Source organism: Protopterus annectens, chromosome 8.part0 (genome assembly GCF_019279795.1).
Source record: "Protopterus annectens isolate FY-2018-M chromosome 8.part0, PAN1.0, whole genome shotgun sequence".
Taxonomy (NCBI): Eukaryota; Metazoa; Chordata; order Ceratodontiformes; family Protopteridae; genus Protopterus; species Protopterus annectens.
Window position 1 is genome coordinate 1,960,709,067 of NC_056741.1, and position 23,098 is coordinate 1,960,732,164.

Genomic DNA, 23,098 nt, shown 5'->3' on the forward strand with positions numbered 1-23,098 from the left:
ACAGGACATATGGATATGGTATCAATTCCACTAGATATTTCTAAAGAGACATAAACATTTTCCAAGAGTTTGCTTAATATTAATGTTATTAAATTTGTAAGATTTGACTAAATGTACTTTACAGTCTTTGTATGTACAAATGTAGAAAATTTCAGTATAAATGATAGTCTTTGTATGTACAAATGCAGAAAAATTCAGTACAAATGAAATTAATGTCTAGTAATGAATATGTGTGAAAAAAACATATTTAAAGAAAACAATGGGTCCAGGATACCTACTAGATTGAAATGCATAAATAGCAAACACTCTGTGTAAATACATACTGATCAGGATACATTGTAATAAGTTCAAAAGTAATTTGTCAAGTTGTAATATCACTGGTTTTACCCCAGTAAAATAATTGCTTTCAAATATTTATTATCTAAGCCCAGTTCAGTATTCAACCAAGATGTTAATGAGCAGTTCAAAGACATGATCACAATGTTATGGTTAAAATGACATTGAAACTGTATATTTTCAGCAGTGTATAAATGCTTGCAGTAGCACATAGTTATTATCTCTTATAGTTAATTCAACAGTTGCAAAGAGTTAATGGAACAGTTCTAAGTCATAAATTAAATTCTGTGATTACAAACGAATAAATTGATCAAGTTAAACTAAAGCAGACACAGCTCATAACTGATAAAATATTTTCACAGAATGGTCTGCAAAAGAAAAAGTTGTTAAATACATTCAGTTTTGGTAGTAATACTTTAATATCATTGTATTAACTATGTAAAATTGCATTTTGATTTGTTGTATCAAACTAAAGGTTTGTTTATGTTTTTTCTATATAAAATGTTTTGAGTATGTTTAAAAACAGAGGGAATTGTTAGATTTTATTAATATTAGTCTGAAATTAATTATGTTGTAAATATGCTGAAAGAAAAGGCTTGCTTAAATGCAGAAACAGAGTTTAGTAATATGTGATCAGCAGTCATACTAAATGACCATGGCTTGGAAAAGGAATCTGCTGAATGGACATTTTTCCCTTACAGACTTAAAAACAGGATGTATGCAAGAGCAAAAATGCAAAATCTGCTTTTAAAGAACACTGACATGTTTTTCTGCATATAAAAAAATGGACACAATATGTTTCCTAAAATAACAGGATGGACACTGTTTCCTAAAACAACAGGATATGTTTATGACACTGTGACAATGTGTTTCTTCAAAAATATGTTTTTCTGCATGGAAAACAGGATATACTTATTAGCATTGGCACAAGAACAGATGTTTTTATACACAGATCCAAATAGAATACAGAACAATGTGTTTCCTCAAAAATATGTTTTTTTGCATGAACAACAGGACACTGTTACAGGATATTCACACTGTCAGAAAAGCTGGTCTCTTACAAGACATTGTTAAACAAGGAAGCTTAGTATTGTTTCTACAGGATAAGCAATTCTCCAAAATAGAATACCAAGGACTAAAACTGTATATAAAGAGCTGTATAAATCCAGTTATGTTAGAGGTATGGTAGGGACTCATTTGTCCTAAGGTAAATGTTATATCTCTCACATCATCTGTACTATATGAGAAGTACAGTTGGAACAGTATTTTAAGCTGCAACGTTTGTCCAGTTTGATTTATTATAAAAGTTATTGGTTACTGCTCTTAAAGACAAGTGCTGCAAAGTATATTCTCTCATCAGTGTATATTCTGCAAGTTTCTGTATGCGGCAGACTGTGAATGCAAATATAACAAGACTTTGAATTTTAGCAGAATCCAGCCAGCAAGACTGAGTGTCTTAAGAACACCTCACATCCATCCCACAGCAAGTAAGCTCCAGCAAGCAAGCAAGTAGTAGAGTAAGCAAAGCTCCATGTAGAGAGCCATATATTTTTTTCAAATTTTATAATCAGTGTTTAGTAATGAAATTGGTCTATGTAAATCACAGGATTTGGGGTCCTTACCTTGTTTTAATATGGGGGAGATAATTCAGTATTTCCACGATGGGGATGTTATACATTTTTGCTTAACCATAGTAAAGGCACTCATCATTTTCTTTATTATATATTTAGGAAAAATCTTACATAGTTCAGGAATTATTCCAGCCAGTCCTGGAGCTTTATTATCCTTTATTTTTTTATTTGCTCTTTCACTTCTGTTGGTGTTATTTGTTTATTTAATATGTTATTTTGTTACATTGACACCTTAGTAGTTATAGTTTCTTGAGTAAAAGTATTTATTGCATTATTTGTCTCCAAATGTGGTATTATTTAAATCTTTATAGTAGCTTTTGAACATTTCTAATATGCCCATTAAGTTAGATATACTCTTAACTGAACCATCACTTTTATATTTAATCTTATTAATAAGATTTTAATTGTTTATTTTTTTTGGATCTTCCCGTTATTTTATGTAGCTATTTGGGATTTGCAACATAAGATTGTAATTTAAATTTTCCAGGTTTATGGCTACCTTATGATTCAGAACTTCTAAGTATTTTTGATTTAACTTAGTAATTTCATTATGTGCTACTTTATTTGGTTTTGCGTCCATTTTTATCTTGTCTGTTTTTTTTAAGTCTAAAAGTTCATTGTCCCACTCGCTCCTTTTTTTAAGATAAGATTTTATTCTACTAGATATATATATATATATATATATATATATATATATATATATATATATATATATATATATATATATATATATATATATATAAAGCTTTAAAGGTGTCCCATAGTATAGTGTCAGTCACTTCACCATTATCATTTGTTTCCACTAAAGTCTTTTAACTTAGTTATGTAAGCAGGAATTCTCTGTAGAAATCTTAAATCATCTGTATGCGTAGTTAATATAAAGTTTATAGCATTATGGTCTGAAAGTGGACAAGTCATTATAGATACGTCACTTATTTTAGAGTATATATTATTTGATACAAAGACCTTATCAATGTTTGTGTACCAAACCGATATGAATAGTGAGTATAGAATAAGGAATAATGTTCTCTTAGACCATGTATGTCTTTAAGGTTCATCTTGTTTGTAAAGTCATTTAACTTCTTGGCTTGAGATGTTAGTTTTATTTTACCATTTTTAGAAGTATCATTGCCTAATAATAGACAGTGAAAAATCACCTGATGCTATAACGCCCCCTTTTTGCATTTAAAGTAATCGGGTCCAGATATTTGTCAACATATTTAGTACTCAGTACTGGTATCCAGTATATATTAATCAAAGTTTAATACTTCCTATTAATTTCCAAAATAACCATGCTTAGCATCCCATCTTTATCTGAAATTGTATCTATAATTCTTGGCATAGTATAAGTATTCTTCCATAGAATAAGAGTCTTAGTCTTAAAACATGAGTCAGCCAGAATGGTATAGCCATTAAATGAGTATTTTTATAGATGTTTTTTTAATAGATGGGTTTCTTATAAAAAGATGATCTGGGCTTTATGCATTTTGATATATTTAAGCAAACCAGCTCTTTTGACGTTATTGTTCAGACCATTAATATTTAATGATAAACATTTATAAGCCATTGACTATAATGTGCATGTTTTTACTAACTGAAAGACCTTTCTTCTATGTTGACTTGAAATAGCTTACTTTTCGTGGATGCATATCATATCATGTATTAAGCACTACTTTCAAAAACCCAAAACTATTCACAAACACGTACATGAAACATAACATTTCTGGTTTAGTTAAAAACGTAAATAAACCATCCATCCACCACCACCTCTCCAATACCAAACAACATACATCTCTGCTTAGAATATAGTATAAAAACAAAAAGGGAAAAGCATTATGAAAGCGACTAAAGAAATCTGAATCCATGAAATATACATTAGAATGAGAATGTCTAATGTATCTGAAGCTATATGAATGTCACATATGGTAATAGCACCTCTAATACGTAGATATGGTAGAAATACACCTCAGATCAAAGTATGTATAAACATTAGAAGCTGAATGTTAAGGAGATTGTCATTATTTCCAAGACATTTCAACAAACAGATGATTTAGCCATTTTATCTGTCATCTGTCTAACATTTTTCATGTGAGGATTTGCTGAATATATGTAACACTTATTACAACATAAAAGTGAGAAGTTGCTGATGCTGTTTTAGGGTGTTAAAGCGAGGATTTTTAATCTACCTTTTTATTGTGCTGATTGAAAGTAGTACTTTATTGCCTCTCCACTGTTTCAACATATTGGACGATAGTGGCACATCTGGTACTGCTTTCTGTGACCACCTGCACATGATATATAAAATGAATGGTTTTAATTAAAGTATTACTGATGAAGTCTATGGTTCTATGGACGGAAACGTGTGGTATCTGCAGTGTTAAATAGAGTTTTGTACACTAATTTTGCTGGGTGCGATCTCAGCTTTTTTCGTCTTGATATCTGGTTGCTTTTGGCGTAATTACTCCAGATTGTTTTATTACTTATTATAACATAACCATTATATTTTGTAATTATACACATATTACTCATGTATTAACAATATCTATGTTGACCACCTTTCATCAGGTAAGTGGGGGGGGGGGGACCTCACAACCCTCTGTTTAGTTACTAAAAGTTTAGTTATATAACAAGTCTGATGCTATTATGCATAATGAGTTTTCTAATGCAGCTCCTAGTTCACATGATGTCATTTAGTTACTAATAGTGTCATCGAATCTGCAGAATGTATGCATCTATAAGTGAACATTGTCATTTTCAAAGGAGTTAAACACTTTTATCATAACTAATTATTTACCATTTAAAGTATGTAGTGAAGGCTAACAGAATTTTAAGAGAAAAGAATTCTAACTACAACCATTTAACAAGTTCAAAAGGTCAAATGATGTCATCACTGTTGTTTCTTCAAGCTGCAGCTTCATAAACTTGTTAAAAGTGTCTAAATAGGCTTATGCACAGTAGCAGTTGTCTCTACTGAAGAAAAAAAGCATTTTCGGTGGGAAATTCAAATCCTGAAGGTTTGAGTTCACAGAAAGCAAAAAAAAAAAAAAAAAAAAAAACACGCAAGCTGCCTTGTCAGTGCATGTCATAAATCTCCACAATGAGAAAGGCAACCAGTTTCCCCACAAAACTTTCAACATCATGAAAACAATTAACCCTTTTATATAAAAACAGCTATTTAGAAGTAACAGTTGCCTCAAATCAGAAATCATGTTACAGCATTTCAGTCATTTACCCCCCCCCCAGTAAAAAAGGGAACCTAGTGTATGTGTGTATGTATGTATATATATATATATATATATATATATATATATATATATATATATATATATATATATAAAACTTATATTTAGCTGTCTATACAACACCATTAATGTGCTGTATTAATGTTTAAATGCATCTAAACAAAGAGTCTAAAACATCTAGTTAGAAACACTAATCAGAAACACCTTGTTACCCCACCACTGACCCACTAGAAAAAAATACACTTCGGTATTAAGTCCAATTATACTATTACTGAAGAATTAGAAGACATACATCATTTGTAGTTATTTAAAAGGGAATGGGGAAAAGAGAGAAAAGGAACATTGGTAACAAAAAAGAATAGGACGAAAGAAGAGAGAGAGAAAGAGAGAGAATGTTATTTAAATACTTAGCAGTATATGTAATTAGAGGAAGTAGCTATAGAAAGGAAAATAGAAAGTTAATAATAAAAATGATTCACAGTACCTTACAAGCATAGAGACTTTCCAGACTCAAATATTATGATTCATAAATCACAGTACCTTACAGCATAAATCAAATATATTATGATTCATAAATCAAAGCATTTAAAATTAGAAGGAATTTATTCATTTGTCCTTTAGTTTCTTAGTTTTGTTTGCTCTTTCCTTCACAGACCATCCATTTTTTGTTGCCCGTCTTTTCAAACTCTGGGATGACCATTCCATTTCTTCTATGTCCGACAGTATTTTCTTCTATTAGATAAGTCCTACAGCTTCTTGTAGGGAATCAAAGTTCTTCACTCCTTCTAGCAAGGTGATTTTTATTCTTGCAGGAAAAATAATTTGAGCTTTAATATTGTTTTTTTTCAAGGACTTAGAGGAACACTACTTTCTTCTGGATATGTCTGTAGAGGTGCAGTCATTGTCAAAATGAGTGACTTTTCACCCATCTTGATAGGGGAATTAGTCCAAGATGATTTCAGCACTAAGTCCTTGTCTTGTCAGGAAAGAAATCTAACTATTATAGGCCTGGGGTTAGATGAAAGAGATTAAGCTGGATTTGCCAAGGACTGATGAGCCTTCTCAGTTCCAAAAGAGAGGGATTCAGGCATGTGTAGTGCTGATGGAAACCACTTATTGAGGAATTGAATCATGTTAGCATTCTCTTCTTTCTCAGGAATTCCATATATTCTTATGTTATTCCTCTTTGATCTACTTTCAAGGCTTTCCATTTTCTCAATCAGCCTGGTGTTTTGTTTCAGAAGAAATTCATTTTGATGTTCATTTTCTGTCACTCTAGCATCTAGGTCAGTTACTGTTTCCTCTAAGGCAAGAATCTGTTCAGACTGTTTTTTTTTTTTTACCATTCCATTTAGAAGTTCCAGTTGTTTACTGCATTCTTGTTTGATAATATCCATTTTGTTTTCGAATTTGTCCATTTTAGTGACAGCTCTTGGATGTTTGTTATTATAAGATGTAGTTCTTTCTTCACTGCACTCTCCTGGTGTGAGTTCTTCGAGTTGCTCATCTTGAGATTCCAGTAGAAAACAAAAAACAAAACTTTGAAAAACAAATTAATGAAGCAAAAAACGTCACCAAGCACCAGTTTATTCCAAATGTGCGCTTTTGTGTGAAGAGTGTCAAACTTCTTCAGAACACAGTTTAAAATCCCAGTTAAGCTTAAATACTGCAATTGTCAAATGACTAAAAATTCCACCCCCCAATTAATCCTTAAAACAATACATAAATCCAATATAAAGTTGTATACATATAAACACCTACACACACAAACCCTTGCCTGTCTTTGAAATCTAGCATCAAAATTCCTATTTACAAATACCCTCATCTGTACAAGTCCTTAGGAAAACACAAATTCAACTTTTAATTTTAAAATACTATTTATAGTAATAGATTCATTTAAACCAGGGGGTACAGTGGCATTACTCCTTAGTTGCCAAATCAGTTCTTTATATTCAAGTAAAATTTCATGTGCCGCCCCCCCCCCAGTCAAAACTAACTTTTTCTATACAAGAATACTTAGAATGCGTGGGAAACCTGATAATATGTTTGGCTAATGCATTTTTGTCATCCAGCTTGTGAATATCATATTGGTGTTGGTAAATCCTTTTTTTAAACTTGTTCTTAGTTTTACCTATTTAAAATTAAATGCATTGTTGGCACAAAGCTATATACACCATATTAGTACTATGACAGTTCAATCTATGTTTAAAATACATGTTCCCCCACCTAGGTATAGATACTTCTTCACCTTCCTTGATAAATCTACACTGGCTACAGTGGCCACACTTATTCATGGGCTCACCCTGTAAACCCTTCCTACATCTCTCAAGCATGGATTTAAAGCACAAATCCTTTTTGTACACCACATTTGGTTTGTGCCCAGTTTTTTCAAGATACTCTCCATCAGCTCTAAAAATGGTCTAGTTGTGGTTAATAATATTCTTTATGCCATCAAAATGTATGTTATAAGTTAAAATCAAAGCACGATGAAAATTGATACTTTCATGTCTCTTGCCCCCCCCCCCCCATGAGACAGTCCCCTTCTGGATTCATTCCTAGCAGGGGGACATGCGTTCCTTCCTGTCTTTTCCTGATAACCTCGTTAATAATACTGTCAAGGAACCATAGGGGTAACCCCTATTCAGCAACATTTCTTTCAAAACTGTGCATTGTTCCACAAAGACTACATCATCACTACCATACGGGCCAACCTTACCATTTGCCCTTTCACTAATGATTTATTTTGATTAACTGGGTAAAAACTTTTGTAGTACAATAGGGCATTCAAATAGGTGGGTTTCTATAGAGATTGGATTCAAATCTCTTCACCCTGTTTTTAACAATCAAAACATCAAGATAATGCAGTATATCTGCATCTACCTCCATAGTAAATTGAAGGAAGTAGTGCTTGAGTTAAAAAATTCGAAGAATTTGTTTAACCTTTCTCTACACTCTACCCAAAAAAATGACTGTCATCCGAGAAGCGTCCATAAAATGTCCAACATCTGCTAAAATTTGAGTTAAATATCTGTTCTCTCTCCCAGTTGGCCAATACAATATTGGCAAATGTAGGGGCACAAACTGCCCCCATCGCTACCCCTTTTAACTGGTGAAACAATTTATTTTCAAAAATTATATAGTTTCCCAATATCATGTGCAGAAGTGCCACAGTGGTAGAAACTTTGTCATTATGATATTCACAAGCTGGATGACAAAAATGCATTAGCAAAACATATCAGGTTTCCTACGCATTCTTTTAAATATTCTTGTATAGAAAAAGTTAGTTTTTAGGCACAACCTTTTTAGGTTTTTACTGGGGGTGGGGGGCACATGAAATTTTACTTGAATATAAAGAACTGATTTGGCAGCTAAGGAGTAATGCCACTGTACCCCCCTGGTTTAAATGAATCTATTACTATAAATAGTATTTTAAAATTAAAAGCTGAATTTGTGTTTGCCTAAGGGCTTGTACATATGGGGGTATTTGTAAGTAGGAATTTTGATGCTAGATTTCAAAGATAGGCAAGGTGTTCATATGTGTAGGTGTTTATATGTATGCAATTTTATACTGGATGTATGTATTCTTTTAAGGATTAATTGAGGGGTGGAATTTTTAGTCATGTGACTTAATTGCAATTTTAAACTGTGTTCTGAAGAAGTTTGACATTGTTCTTACGAAATCGCTCAACATTTGGTATCTCCAGTAGAAAACTTCTTGACAGGAATAATTAAAAAATTCTCTTGACTATATATTAATTTTTAGAAAATAATAGAGTCTATGTTAATCTAACTTTTAGTATACTTTTAGTTAGATTTTTCTAAAAATTAAAGTGTATTTCCTGTCAGGATATTAAAGTCTAAGCAGAGCTCTGGATTTCTGCTGCTATCAGACTGGCATCTTGGCCATGCCCCCTAGTGTAATCTTTCTGAGTGACTAGAAAGCACAAAAAATGTGATAAGAATTTTATTGAATACATATCATGTACACTTTATGTATACTTAGTGTGGACTTTACTGAATCTGGTGCCTGCTTTTAACCAGATCTGACATACTACGTCAGCAATACATATCTTTTTAGAAAAAGAAAATCTCATGTTCAGCAAAGTTCTGTTATCTTGCCCATTTCTCAATACATTTTCTTTTAAAAGCTATGAATCTACACCAGATATGTTGACTAGAATACACATATGTTGCAGTTTTGTGCATTGCTTATCAATATTAATTTTAAAATAGATAAGTCTCTCAAATGATGTTTGTTTGCTTGACCAAAATGTTTTCTATTTTATTTATTAGTATTTTTAAGCCAATAGTCTTTAACAGACTGTTTCTCCATAAACAACATTAATATATTCTGTTTTTTTTTGTATTCATTTTGTAGCATTGACTGGGATAAGCTTCAGACTGCAAGCCTACCTAAGTAAGTCAGTAGTTTATTGAGTTTCATATAGATGTCTCAGTTAACACTTGTCAGCAGAAATGCATATGTTGGAAAGTTATGGAAATATCAACTTAACACTTCAGTCAATAATGCAGTTTTTATACAGTTGTCATAGTAAGTCGTACTTAATGTGAAATATTAATTCTAAACCTATATGAATAAATGAATTGAACCTTTGCATAACATTTTAGCTGAATGTAGGAGAGGGGAAGAGGAGGGGAGACAGTGAACTATAAGTAGACTTTTTCCCTAAATAGTATTCATTTTATGGCATGTTTTCTTTACGTGCTGTAAAGTAAAGTTTTTTCAGTTATTGTTAAGTGTAATGGGGATTGTAAACAGGTGCTGCTATTTTTTTTTTGTTTTCTGTCCCCCTTCTCTCTCTCTTTGTTCAGTTTTTAGAAATGTAGGCACTGAAATGTAACAAAAAAAAAAAAAGCCTGGGTAAAAGCATGATATAAGAAAATTAATGTGCTTTTTTTCATTCTTGCATGGAGGAATGACTAGAGTAACTACCTTAGATTGATTTAATGACAAGTTTTGAGAGAGAGCAAGTAAATAAATGAAAATCAGCATTGAATATTATATGTTATTTGTTTAACATAGAAAATTATGAGGCTTTTTTCTAACAAATACATGCAAGTTCAGTAACAATTCTCCAGCTGGTCTTCATGTATCCATGGCAACAGTGTGATAAAGACAAACTGGCTGCCTGGTTCTCATATGGAGACAATCTGATAAAGAGAAACTGACTGCAGTCTGGTGGGGAGTGATTGGCTGAGGAAAAAAAAAAGAAAAGAGAAATTGGCTAGGATATAATGTTCTCTGAAGGCATTAAGGGGTTTTCCCAGCTGGGAGAGCTGTAAAAGATCAGACAAAACCAGTTACCATTTGAAGTAAAATTTTCTCATTTTTTTTTATGCAACAGAATATTAATATAAACAGGTGCTTTTTTCTCCCTTCTGTCTTTTTCTTTGTTCTGTTTTAAGAAATGTAGGTACTACAATGTAAAAAAAAGGGGGTAGGGGGATAGAGGAGATCTGGTTAAGAAAGCATTACAAAAGAAAAATCTGTGTACTTTTTCACATTATTGCATAGGGAAATGACTAGGTAGAGACCCTAGGCTTTATCCAGTAACAAGTTTATTACAAAGCATGTAAATGGAAAAGAATATTAAGTACTATAAGGCATTTTTCTGATAAGGTATCTTTAACAGGTTTGTGTCTGGTTTGCAGGTCACTAGAAGACAATCTGATAAAAGAGAAATTTCTTGGCTGAAAGCATTCAAGTGTTTTCCGTGACAAAATAAGATCGCACTTATTAAAAGCACAGGCTGTACCATGCTTCTTAGTCTTTTTGGTTAACTCTAGCCTGTTTGTGTGGCTGTCAGTTTAGAACTTTTGTTCTTATTAGGAAATGAAAACTTCAGTGTTTGAAGACATACAGAGTTGTGTGTGTTATTAAATTAATAGGTTTTAGGGGATATTGGGGGAGTTTTTTTGAGGGCTTTCAATGTAACAAAATGTTCTCTAACTTGTGACACAGGATCAAATGGGTATGACAAGAAGCAACTATATATAAAAGATCAACCTACCAAACAGTAAATGCATGTAACATAAAGTTAGAACTAGATAATTAACAAAAAAGCAATTATGCATAAAAGGTGGTAATAACTATGTAAGAAAATGATGCTTTCTGTAATGTCTTTCAGTGTGAATGATCTTGCAGATAAGTACACAAAAGAAAGAGTAGTGGGGTTCCAAGATGGCTGCACACTGAGTAACAGCTTGTTTTTAGTTCTCTCAGTGTGAAAACAGAAACTCAGCAGAGAAGGCCAGTAGACTTGTGTTTATGGGTGAATTTCAGTAACTGGCTATTAAGTATACTGCCTAGATGCCAGGAGTAAAGAAATAGAGAAGACCTGGAAAAAAAATCAGCTAAAGTGAGGAAGAAACACTGACTAGGGAGAGTTCTGCAGCTGTTAAGCAAAAAGTAACACAACCTTCAGACACAACTTCCCGTAATCTACAGGATAATATAAGACAACTGCATATTGACCTGGTTAAAATAAACAAAACACTGATAGAGTATAATAACACAAACAACAAAAGGCTGGAACAAATGGAAGAAGCTTTAAACAAATATTCAGATGAGATGATAAAGCTGCAAAAAGCAGAGGTTGAAATGAAGAAAAGGCTGACTGAATGAGACTGCTCAGGAAAAGATGTTCCAAACAAATAATAGAATTAGAGGACAGAGCACGTAGAGAAAACTTGAGATATTCAGCTATACCAGAGAAGCTGTAAGTATCAGACTGCATTAAATTTATGTCAGCACAAATAAGCAACTGGACTGATATTCCAGAGCAAGACTTGTTTGTTGAACAGTCACATTGTGTGTATGCCCCAAATCTAGCTATAAGAAAGCAACCTAGACCTTTAATAGTAAGGATGCAATCCTACCAGTAGAAAGAATTGATTTTGTCAAATCTGTGCCAGAAGGACAAAATACTAAAATTAGGTGAGAGCAGAGTATTTGTGGAGAATGATTGCTGATTGTACACCAGGCAAAAGATAAGTAAATTCATCCCTCCGTTAAGAGAATGCCGAGATGCAGGTGTGAGATTCAAACTGCTGTATCCAGCTATCTTTAAATTATTCTTCCCTGGAGGGACAAAAATAATTTTTTGATGAAGTGCTTGCTAAGGAGGAAATGCAAAAGTTTGTCCAACAAAAACTGAGCTATGAAACAGACCTCTGGTAATAAAAAGACCACAGTGAGACTGCACCTGTGAAACTTTTTCCAGTATTTCAACGGAAAATGTTGGAGAGAAGGAAGAGAGCACAAGAATTGACTGGAAGAATCGAGAGTACGTTGGAAATGAAGCAGCGACAGGATTTGGGTGATGGAGAAGAACAGTAATATAATCAGTAACTTAATGTGGGATTACAAAGCATTAATTATATTTGTGAAATATGACAGCACAAGAAAATCTACAAACATTGGACGACTTCAGAATTTGTTTGCTGGGGGCGTGGCCAAGGATGAACACAGGATAGCAGCAGATTTCTTCAGCTCCACCAATTTCATTACATTGACAGGAATTAATTACTTAAAAAATTAATTCTTGAAGTAATTTTCTTTCTAAATATGTTTGTTTTATATAGTTCTTGAACTATATCTAAAAAAGAAAGGAAATCTTAATATTCCTGTCAGAAATTACTTTGGAAATTTTCCTGTCAGTTTATCAGTCTGAAATGAGTTCCAGTAAGACAAATTCTCAAGACTCCAGCATCAAGAAAGAACTTCAGTCTCTGATAATTATAGTCCAGCAACTTACTGCTAAGATGGATAAAATGGATACTAAAATAGACACTTTCATAGAAAAACTACAAAACAAATAGACTTGTTACATATGGACCTGCAACAACAGAAGATCCAGATGACAGGCATAGAAGAAGCTGTGAATGACATGGAAAATGAAATACAAGAAGAGGAAATCAACATTGAGTTTCTGCTGAAACAAAATACACATTTACAAACAAAGCTGGATGACCTGGAAAATAGATCTAGGCAATAACATTAGGATTTTTGGACTGCCAGAAAATATTGAAGGTAACAATATTACTTCTTTTTAACAACATGGCTCCTAAAACTTTAGATTTACCAGAAGCATTCTCTTTGGTATCGAAGAGCACATAGATCTATAGCTAATACCAACTCTAACAAAAACTATCCTAGATCAGTTATAGTTAGATTTCTATCATCTTTGATAAAGAGATGGTTCTTAAATCTGCTTGGGCTAAAGCTCCTGTTAAGTTTAATGAGACAACTGTGCATTTTGACAATGACTATTCTTCCATGGTAATTGCTAAAAGAAAAGTTTTTCTGCCACTAATAAGGGAGCTTAAAAAGCACAGTTTAAAACATACCTTCTGTTTCCTGCCAAGCTTAAAATCTTCCTTCCTGATGGTCCTAAGGTCTTCGATGATTTAGACTCTGCTTTACTGTTTGTCAAAGAAAAAGGATTTTGGATAAAATAGAAGAAATGGAATGGGCTAGTTCTTCATTAAAGAGATTGGCAACTGAAGCTTCCTGGAAGACTTCAGAGAAGAAGAAGAGACTAAAAAACAAATGATTTGTTATATGTTTTTTTCTCTCTCATCATTTTAGTTCATTATTAATCTTTTGAATATAGTTCCTGCATTTCCAGAAAGCCACAAATATTTTGAAAAGATTTAATCAAAGTTATTCTCTATGTGCAAAGAAATGTTTTGTTTCATAACCAGTCAAAATGCCTGAGGATTTAATGGCAGGCTGTGACTCGATTTGTTTTTCTTTCTGAAAAAAAGTAAGGTTAGTAATTTGATACTTTTTTTATCTTTATCTTTTTTTTTCCTTCTTCTTTTATTATTTTCTTTGTTTAAACAATGACATTCTATTTAGATTATGTAGTGGGTAAAGGGTGGGGAGGGCAGGAGAGAACAGTAATGAAAATATCATTAATAGAATAATAACATATTTATTTCTTGTAAAAGTTTATAAGTTCTTCAAATGCTATTTCTAATTATACTTCCTTGATTATACTGCTTATGCTTGTTTGTAAATAATCTGTCATGCTTTAACTAATAATAATCAGAACTAAATAAGAGTAAATAATATGTTTTATTTTTAACTCTATTAATATAAACAGTAAGTAACATTCCATTGTATATACTTCTTACAGCTTTCTCTTACATTTTTTTATTTCTGCCTCACTCCCTTTTATTTTCTGCTCTCTTTTTCTTTATTAATATATTGAAATGCTTTTGACTGTGTGGGCACAGTGAATAATAGGATTTGTATGAAAATTGAGTTGGGAGAAGAATGCTGAGTTTTATTGCTTGTTGGTAATTTTGAGTTTAATTTCACTTGCATAGAGGCTGTGATGATCTGTGGAATACATTGTGGAGGTTCTGTCATGTTTAGATGCATTTACACTGCTAAATGAATGTTTGTCACTAGTTTTTAATAAGTTTCCCGCCAAAATGTTGAGAGACAATCTGGGATGTGGGCTGTCTTATGCACAATGTCCTTGAGTTACCTCAGAATCTTCAAATCACAGAATTCTCACAGAGAAACTGAAAGCAGTTAGTATAAACATTGACAAGGTTATCACACTGACACACCACAGATTCAGGAAAATACTCTGTTCATAAAATATGTCAGTTATAATGAGTTTAAATGATGTAGTTTCTTGTAGTAAGTAAATGTCTTATTTTAGAAGGCATAAAAATGAAACATTTATTTAAATGTTTTTGAAAATCTACTTAACAGCAGCATAATAATCTGTGTTAAAAATTTGTGTTCCAAACATATACTTTACTATAACTCATTTAATTCATCTGATTGACAAACATAAATAATCTTATAACTCTATTCTGGAAGAAATGTCATGTGATATATTTTAAAGCAGTAGGTTAGCATGATTGTAAAATCTGGTTACCAATATGTGTTTGCTGTGCATTGTTTTGTATAAAGCAGACAGATTTATTCTGGGGACAGCAAGTGGGATGGTGCTCTGCAAGGACACAACTCAGTGAGATCATATATATATATATATATATATATATATATATATATATATATATATATATATGTGTGTGTGTGAGTGTGATGGCTTTTTTTCTGAGAGTCTGCATGGCTATCCAATATGATTTGTAATGATTTCTATGAATACAATGTTTTACTCTATTGACAAAATGAATGTTTGCCACAAGTTTTAATAAGTTTCCCGCCAAAATGTTAAGGGAGACAATCTGGGATGTGGGCTGTCTCATGCACAGTATCCATGAGTTTCCTCAGAAGCTTCACTCACAGAATTTTCACAGAGAAACTGAAAGCAGTTAGTATAAACATTGACAAGGTTACCACACTGACACACCACAGATTCAGGAAAAATACTCTATTCATAAAATGTGTCAGTTATGATGAGTTTAGATTATGTAGTTTCTTGTAGCAAGTAAATATCTTATTTTAGAAGGCATAGAAAATGAAACATTTATTTAAATGTTTTTGAAAATCTACTTAACAGTAGCATAATAATCTGTGTTAAAAACTTGTGTCCCAAACATATACTTTACTATAACTCATTTAATTCATCTGATTGACAAGCATAAATAATCTTATAACTCTATTCTGGAAGAAATGTCATGTGATATATTTTAAAGCAGTAGGTTAGCATGATTGTAAAATCTGGTTGCTAGTGTGTGTTTGCTGTGCATTATTTTGTGTGAAGCGGACAGATTTGTTCTGGGGACGGCAAGTGGGATGGTGCTCTGCAGGCACGGCTCGGTGAGATCAGATATATGTGTATATATGTGTGTGTGTGTGTGTGTATGTGTGTGTGTATATGTGTGTGTGTATATGTATGTGTGTGTCTGTGTTTGTGTGTGATTTTTTTTTTTAGGTAATAACGCAGGTGTTTCTGAGAATCTGCATAACTATGCAATATGATTTATAATAATTTTATGAATACAATATTTTACTCTATTGACAATAATGAGTTTAAGTAAATGCTCATATACAAACAATTCAAGATTTTTTGGAAGCTGTTGATAGAATTCACATGACAGAAAATAGATGCATCTTAATGCATGTAATGTCGGAATCATATTAGCCAAAGTTTTTGATTTAAATGAATGTTAGAACATAATTTTCTCTCCTCTTGATTTCTAACATTAAGATTATTTGAATACTATTAGAATACAAGTGTTATATATTACATAGATCTATATAATAGTATGAACAGTTTTTAAAAAAAAAAAAAAAAGTTTATTTTAGTTTATATGATGCTGTTTTACCAAATGTGTAGTTTTGTCTTGATAGATAATTGAATTGAAAACTGTTAACCTCAGTTAAATATAACTAGTATTAAATTGATAAGGTGGTAGCTGAGGTACTGCTGCTTAGGGTAGGGGGTTAACTTGAGTAGTAAATACTGCTCTAAGTTGGAGTTTTCAACTCAGGCGGGATGCAAGGTTTAATCCTTACATTATTTTCACTTGTTCATTGTTATATGTATATAGTTTTGACATCCACAATATATTTTGTACACTCATTGTCACTACAAACAAAATTGAATCCTATACAAAATCCCATAAGAGATTTAATAAATACAGCTATGTTTAAAGGTACACCTAAAAGAGAAGATGTAACATTATTTATCTTGTTATTTGTTGTTTCGATCATAAGATTCTTGAGTTTTAAAAATGCCAAATGACATCTTTAAAAGGAATTTCTTTAAACATTAATGGATTGAATAATCCGTGTAAAAGGGCAAGCCTAATAAGATACATTAATCTACACAAGGCCAATCTAGTCTTCCTGCAAGAAACCCATCTCTTGAAAAAAGATATTGATAAACTAGCCACTAATAAGTATACAGTATTGGTTAGTTCAGAGCACACTCAGAAAAAGAGGAGTGGCTATTTTATGGAATAAAAGTATGCCCATTCCTAAAACCATTAAGTCTTATCAGGATGACAAAGGAATGTTTTGTATGGTTACAATACAAATTAATGGGAAGACTTACACTTTAATTAATGTATATTGGATACCTGGAATTGGTATTAATACAGTGAAACATCATATTGATAAGATCATATCATTCTCTGTAGGGATATTATTTTAGCTGGTGATTTTAATTGTATACTACATGAAAGTGATACTACCACTATAAAGAAAAGAAGAATTACATCTAATGCAAAACATTTAAATGATTTTGCTAATTCTTATCATTTGAATGATATTAATAATCAGAGTCAAAATCATTACCATACACCTTTTTTCTAACAGATACAAAACTTATTCAAAAATAGATAGGGTCTTTATTTCTAACCAGATGGTAACAGATTTAATTAATTCCAAAATCATTTCATGTCCTATATCTGATCATAACTCAATTGTTTTCGAATTCATGATAAAAATACTCATAATGTTCAGATCAAAAGGATACCAGCATACTTAACTCAGCTAAAAGACTATAAAGAATATATACTTTCAGAAGTACAACATTTTCTAGACATAAATAATACTCCTGAAGTCTCCATTGTCTATGTTTGGGATGCCTTAAAATCATATCTATATGGACAAAGTATCAGATGGTATAATAACAAAAGGAAATCTTGGGATAAGGAATTGTTAGATATTCAAAGTAAACTAGACTCTTATAAACATAATAATAAAGAAAATATTATGGACAAGAAAGTTATTGAAGAAATAAACAAACTAAATGAGAAATACAAAGAAATTTTAACTCATAAAGTTAAAATAACTTTAGAGAAATACAAGTTTTTGTCTTATTCAATAAGCCCCAAATACTTACATAGACTTAAAAATAAAACAAAAGATTGAATAAACAAAACCATATCAAAGAAATCTTTTCTCTAAGGAAAAGAAGAATGTTTCTAGTATACCAGAAATACTGGATGAATTTAGAAATCACTTTCACAAGATTAACCATAACAACATTAACATGGAACCTAAAGATAAAATAAAGGAGTTTATAACCACAAACATGAATAAAAAGCTTAATAAACAACAGATTAAACTATTGGACAAGAGTATTTCATATACAGAAGTTATTACACAAATAAATAAGCTTAAATCAAACAAAGCACCGGTAATGATGGTATTATACCAGAGATATATAAAATCCTTTCTAAAACTACATATTCATTAATACATAAGGTTTTTATTCTGGCCCAAACTGAGTTAATAACCCCCATCTTGGCAATATACATTTATTTCACCAATTTTAAAACCTAATAAAGATCCAACTAGATGTTCTTCATATCGACCCATCTCATTACTTAATGTTGATTATAAAATGTTTGAGTATTTCTGCTGATAGATTGAAGACAATTATCCCGCATTATAGACATAGATCAGACGGGCTTCATTGTAAATAGAAATACTTTTGATAATATAAGAAGAACTTTAACATTAATTGATTTTGCAAATAGGAAAAGAAAGATTTAACACTTATTAGTCTTGATATAGGTTCAGCATTTGATTCAGTAAGTTGGGACTATCTGTTTACCTTATTGAAATGCACAAATTTCTCTGATGCATTTGTAAATTTAATTGAGCATTTATACAAAGGAACGCTGGCTTATATTAAGGTAGGAACATATGCTTCACAAAAAATACCCATTCTTAAAGGTACAAAGCAAGGATGTCCACTTTCTCCACTATTATTCACTTTAGTAATGGAGCCTTGGGCTAATTTGATTAGAAACAGTACTGACATAGAGGGTTTTGAAATAGAAGAAAATACAACATCAAAATTCAACTTTTGCAGATGATGTTCTAATTACATCAGCAGGATCTAATTCTTCTATGCAGTCTTTATTTGATAAAATGATGAATTTTAAAAGTATTTCTGGTTTAATATTCAATGAAGAAAAACTAAAATACTACCTATATATACACGAAAAATACTCTCATTAGTGATTTTACTAAATATGTACCCAACTCAGGTCAGATAACTTATTTAGGTATAATACTATCTAAAGATATTAAATCTATTATATATAATAACTATAATACCGGTTTTCTTAATATACAAAATCTTTTAATACCTGGAATAATATGTTTTTTTTACTATGGAGGAGAGACTTACAATTATTAAAATGATAATATTCCCCAAGATTTTATACTTAATACAATCAATAATACTTTCACCTACAAAAATAACTATCAAGAAACTGAATACACTAATGTTAAATTTCTTATGGGCACCTAATAGACCTAGGATTGCATTAAAGAAACATACTAATAGCTGGTCTCAACGGGGTATTTCTTTTCCAGTCTTTAATTTATATATTATCTCTTCTATTATAAAAGTTATGAGTTTATTAATAGATGGGTCATATGTCAAAATGGAAAGATTATTGGGAGCTAATTAGTATGCACTTCATGAAAATCTCCTTAACACATAAAAATATGATTATAAATAACTCCATGTTGTGGTTGCTAAAGGAATTTTGTACTTCACCTATTACACCTAAACATATGGTCTGTTACCCATTAAATATTATTATTAGTTATCGTAACTTTATATTCATGCACCCTAAGTATAGGGAATGGAATTTTATTGTATTCCTATAATTTATACTCAGGGTATGCTTATGTCATCTACTTCTGAAGGAGCTCATTTAGCTATAGATAATAATCTAAAGTACTGGTATCAGCTGATATCTGATAATAAAGTTAAAAATCTAGATTTCTTAAAACAAGAATTTGATCTAAGAGAAACTTGCTGGTTAGAGGTTCAGATCTTTAGACAACATCTCATTGATAGAATAGATCTATTGTCTATAACAGTTAAAGAATCTATTCCAAAACTGATTGATTACTTGATAATAAATTTACAGCATAAAGTTTCTGATAAAGGTAAACTTTCATATATACATAAAATTATCAGATAAGAAACTTTTTACAATGTAGATTCATACTGGAATTATTTCACCTCTATTAATGGGGACCCACCAACTCAACAAGATAAACAATATATATTGGAATCTGCTTATAGAACTACATCTTCCATTGTCTGGAGACTTTATACATGGAAATTTTTACATAGATCTTTTATACACCTTTGATGATGAATAAAATTAATAATAAAGATAATCTATGTAAGAGATGTAATGTAGAAATTAATGCTGACTGGGCTCATATGTTTTATGACTGTATTAAGTTGAAAGAATACTGGAAGTCAATTAATGAATTTTTGCAGGCTCTTTTACAGATAATTTCATTATTTCTAAGTCTCTTATATTATTCAACACACCTGTACCTCAATGTGTTAAAAGATTAAGCTTCCCTTGTTATGGTCTATCCTAGCAGTGGCTAGGAAAATAATAACTAGAAATTGGATTTCAGATACACCTCCTTCGTTCAATGAATTTAAAATGTTATGAATATAATGTGTCATATGGAAATAAGCACAATTAGAATGAGAACAACTAGAAAAACATCCCATTTTATTGTATGGGATAATTTACAAAATTTGTTAAAAAAATTCTAATTTCAATAGCACAGTATTTTAGTTTAATTAATTGATCTGATTGTAGTGGATGTCTTTGTAAATACTTTAGTTGTTTTGTTGAATATTATAATAATACCTATTTTTAATTATTTGTATAAAATTGTTATGATATTTCTCTTATATGTTAAAACAATAAACTTGTTTTGAAAAAAAAAAGAATTTGTTTGCTGAGTGGAGGACTAAGTATATGCCCTACTTCATGTCATTAATGTTCGGAAAAGTTCAGAAAAATGCTTTGGGGAGGGGAAGAGGGAGAACACTAACTGTAAGTAAAGAAAACACTTTATTTACTTAGTATTGTATCTGTGTTGCATAGTTTTCTTTGCTTGCTATTTTTAGGTGTGATGGGGATTGTGAATTAGGTGGTGTTTTTATTTTTCTCCCCTATTCTCCTTTTCTTTGCAGTTTTGAGAAACCTAGGCAATGTAATGATTAACAAAAAAAAAAAAAAAAGGGAGCTTGGTTAAGGGGGAATGACAGAGTTCAAATGAATGTGCTTTTTTCATTCTTGCATGGAGAAATGACTGATTTAAGGACCTTTGTTTTAAAACAGAGCAAGTAAATGAAAAAAGAATATTGAATATTATAAGTTTTTTTTCCTAGCACTTGCAAAAATGTATAGTAAGTGGCATTTCTGCAGCTGCTCTTCATGCCGCCATGGAGACAGTCTGATAGAGAAACTGGAGATAGTCTGGTGGAAGGGGATTGGCTGATGGAAAAGAAAAAAGAACAGAGAAACTGACTAGGACATAATATTTCCCTCAAAACAATCTAGGGTTTTCCCAGGTGTGACAGCTTTAAAGATAATGCACAACAGTTAGACTTGAAGTAAAGTTCTCTTAATTTTTTTTTAATGCAATGGGGATACTAATATAAACAAGTGCTTTTGTGTTTTCTTGTTCACCCTTCTCTCTTTTTCTTTGTCCAGTTTTAAGAAATGTAGGCACTGCAATGAAAAATGAATGAGGATGGGAGGAAAAGGGGGGGTGTTGGAGGGTCTGGTTAAGAGAGTATGACAAAAGAAAAATCAGTGTGCTTTTTCCCATGCTTGCATAGGGAAATGACTGGGTAAAAACCTTAGGAGTTATCCAGTAACAAGTTTATTACAAAGTATGTAAATGAAAAAGAATATTGAGTATTGTAAGTTTTTTTTTCTGATAAACAAGGTACCCTTAGCGGTTTTGTGTCTGGTCTGCATGTCACTAGAAGACCATTTGGTAAAGAAAATGGCTTGGAGAAAGTGTTTACTGAAAGCATTCAAGTGTTTTCTCAACTGGGAGAGTTATGTTGTTGTGTCTTTCGTCGCCACAGCAGAACTCCGGTCCGCTAATGATTGGCAGTAGGTTTTTACATGCTGAGTTGCTAGCCCTGACGCACAACCTTCAACAAAGGTACGCTCATTCACGCGTATGTCTCCACACAGAAGACGCTCTAGCTGAGAATCAAACAGGACAACGTCTTACTGTGAGGCGACAGCACTACCGCAGCACCACCACCACCACAGACTGGGAGAGTTATATAGATATAAAAATCAAATGGCATTTTGTAATAGCACAGGTTGTACCATGCATCTTAGCATGACTAACTTTTCTGTTTGGTTAACTTTAGCCTGTCTTTGTAGCTATCAACTTAGAACTTATGTTCTTATTAGAAAGCAAAAACTTCAATATTAGAAGATGTACAATAGTGTGTGTTATTGTAAAGTTCATAGGTTTTTGCAGGGTTTTTAATGGGGCTATTAGTTCTGTTTGAGGGCTTTCAAAAAACAAAAATATATGCAAGATGTGACATAGGCGCAAATGGATATGACATGAAACAACTGTATAAAAGTCCAACCTTCTGAACAGTATATACATGTAACATAAAAGTTGGAACTAGACATTTAGCAAAAGATCAGTTGTATATAAAAGGTGGCAATAATAACTGTATAAGAAAATTATGCTTTCTGCAGTCTAAATCTAAATGGCCTTACAGATAAATATAAAAAAAGAGTAGTGAACTATATTAAAAAATGTAGAGTGCAAATAGCTATGCTACAGGAGACACACCGGGAAAGAAATGAACATGTGAATTTGGTAAAGAAAGATTTTCAGGATGGCTAGTCAGCAGAATATTTGGGGCAAAGGAAAAGAGTAGTACGTATATTAATTGCAAGAGGAGCTCCAGTAGTTATAGATGAGGAAAAAACAGATGATGATGGAAGATGCATAGTGGTAAGGGGTTACTGGATAGAGAGGATTACTACACTGGCATGCATTTACACACCCCCCCCAACACTGTTATATTGGAGCTTAAGAAAATTCTGGGAGAAATAATCAGCTTTCATCAAGGAATATTGCTTATAGGTTGGAGTCTGGAA

General features: G+C 31.9%; 1 protein-coding gene and 1 long non-coding RNA gene across 3 annotated transcripts in view; one reads left to right on the plus strand and one right to left on the minus strand.

Moving 5' to 3' along the window:
* The window catches only part of LOC122809761 (histo-blood group ABO system transferase-like), a 1,808,094-nt gene that overhangs the window by 509,935 nt on the left and 1,275,061 nt on the right, over window positions 1–23,098 (minus strand). The window lies entirely within an intron of this gene.
* LOC122809764 overlaps window positions 1,737–23,098 on the plus strand; it is a 32,035-nt gene continuing 10,673 nt past the window's right edge. Inside the window, exons 1-2 of the long non-coding RNA XR_006365945.1 lie at window positions 1,737–1,853; window positions 9,588–9,626. This is a non-coding gene — a long non-coding RNA (uncharacterized LOC122809764). The remainder of the gene's footprint in view (window positions 1,854–9,587; window positions 9,627–23,098) is intronic.